The sequence below is a fragment of the Cynoglossus semilaevis genome, unplaced genomic scaffold (assembly GCF_000523025.1).
Source record: "Cynoglossus semilaevis isolate Cse_v1.0 unplaced genomic scaffold, Cse_v1.0 scaffold1715, whole genome shotgun sequence".
Lineage (NCBI taxonomy): Eukaryota > Metazoa > Chordata > Actinopteri > Pleuronectiformes > Cynoglossidae > Cynoglossus > Cynoglossus semilaevis.
In genome coordinates, this window is record NW_007585155.1 from 10,368 (window position 1) to 12,750 (window position 2,383).

Consider the following 2,383-nt stretch of genomic DNA (forward strand, 5'->3'; position numbering starts at 1 on the left):
TGGGGGTGGGGGTGGGGGTGGGGGGCACTTGCAATCCACAACCGCCCTCCCTTCCGGAATTTGAGATATGTGCTGAAGGGTAAAAGTCTGCTAGTTTTTAATACAACAAATGTAACAAGTTATTTCATCGTAAAGAGCAGCTAGCACAAGAGCTAAAAGAGCGCGGATGTTTCTTTTACGGTTCATTGTATCGGTGTCGGCCATGAGGTCCATTTGTTTACATCTATAGTCAAGCCAAACTCCAACCAAACCAGTCAGAACCATGGAAAAAATTCAAATTTACGTTTCAATCTTTTGACATTTTCTGCAGTTATAAAAATGTGTCCTCCTCCCTGATATCAGGTCTGTCCCACTGGGACAGATCCACCTGTCAGAGAGGCCCACTGAGGAGCTGAAGGCCAAAATCTCCAGCAACATGTCAGATTCTCTGATTAACATTCCTGCCCAGGACTCATTCAGCTGCTCTGTCAACAGGTGGATGCAGGGAGACCGGCGTCCCGTAGACGGAACAATTGGAAGGGAATCCTGCCTGTGTCCTTCATCACCGCTAATAATGAGACGGGTGAGTTTATTTCTGTTTTTCCTCCCAAAGCCGTCAGTTGTAGATGTCAAAAGTGTCCACCTGTGGTGTCAGTTAGGAGCTGATATCTTCAAATTTTTAGCCTGGGACCCCAGGTTAGAAAATAAATCCTGGGAAAGCAACAGCTGTTGCTTTTTTTTTTTTTTTTTTTTCCCACTCAAACAAAGGCCAAGGACCCACTGGAAGCTGATACGCCGTTCAGGGGCGGCTGTAAAATGAAACGGGTGCAGAGGAATGAGTCTGTCTTTCTCCTAACTCCTGACAATCTGTCGCTACAGGCAAAAGAAAGTCCAAGGGAGAGGCTCAGCCTCATGGTCCCTTGTTTAAGTCAGTTTAGGTTTAAAGACAGAGGGTCAGTGTCTGCGTAATCACACATGGAGTGATTAATGACCCGAGCTGAGGGGAGCAGTGGACGGAGATGAACACAGAGAGAAACATTAGAAAAACCCTCTTATTTACCTGTTTCAAAGCCATGGCATTCATTTAGCTTCTTTTTACGACATTTGTAAAAAAAAAAATTTGGTAAGAATTACCGCCTTATGTCGTTCCATCTATTGCTGTTGATAAAATGTAGTAAAAATTAACTTTTCGTTTCGTTCGGGCTGGGTGAGTTAAAATATTATTGCGATGTTAAGGCATCAATCAATTAACACAGACTTTTGTTCTATTTTTTATGATTATTTTTCTTTTATTTTTATTATTGTTCTTAACACACTTCCGAAAGTAATGAGACCATTGGGGTTGGAGCTAAGACTGCTGCTGTTCAGAAATGTAGCGTATGTCGTTCTAATAAGTATGCTGACATGTCAGGATACCTGGCAAAAAAAAAAAAAAATTGGAAACTATTAGCGCTTTTAGAACCAAAGATTATTATAACGATTACAACGTTCTATTTGGTCATCCATGAAGTACTCTGAGCCCTGAAGTAAAAGTGAAATGTAAAAAAATAAAGTTCAGTTGAAGGCTGCGGTTCACATTATTTGATTTGTGGCACAGACTTTGACCAACTGGGAATTGTGGGTAAAATCCAGCTAAACATATTTCGCTGCAGGCAGAATGTGGACCATATATTTCTCTGTGCCACTAGTTGCGATTTATCTGTTGTCAGGCTGATTCACACCAGCAGCCGGACTCCATAAAGTCGTAGCCGATTCGGTTTCCAGGGGAATGTCTACAGAGGTGGATCCAAATTCAAATTCCACATTTATAAAACTATTCCCAGAGGTGGAAGAGAAAACAACTACTAGGTAATAAATCTGTCAGACATACAGTATATCTTCACCTGTCCAGATACCTTTCACACTTGCACACTTGATCGTGGTGGGTTCGCATTTGGAAGCAGATGTGGTATCACTGCCCACGTACTTTAATCACGTACATTTGTGGGGGTGTCAGTTGCTTTACAGAAGTGGGTGAAAATAGCTAATGATTGTGGTTTTCTTAAGTGTTCCTGGAGTAGCAATACTTGTATAAATGCATATTTTTGATAGTATTACTGTTTGGACTTTCTGACTGTATGTGACCTATTTGGAGGTCACCACCTGGTAAGATGATATTTATAGTTTGACAATTACCGTATTTTCCGAACTACAGCACACCTGAATATAAGTCGCACCCACTAAGTTAAAAAAACAAACAAAAAACTATATATTTACATATATAAGCCGCACCGGACTATGATGAAGGGACGAGGGTGTGAAAATAATTCGCTGTCGTGCGTGTTGTGTTGCATGTGCTAAATGAAAACTAGCCTGTTCTTCTTTGCACTGACCCTCCCCTGTCTGTCTCGTTTTTGCACTTCCT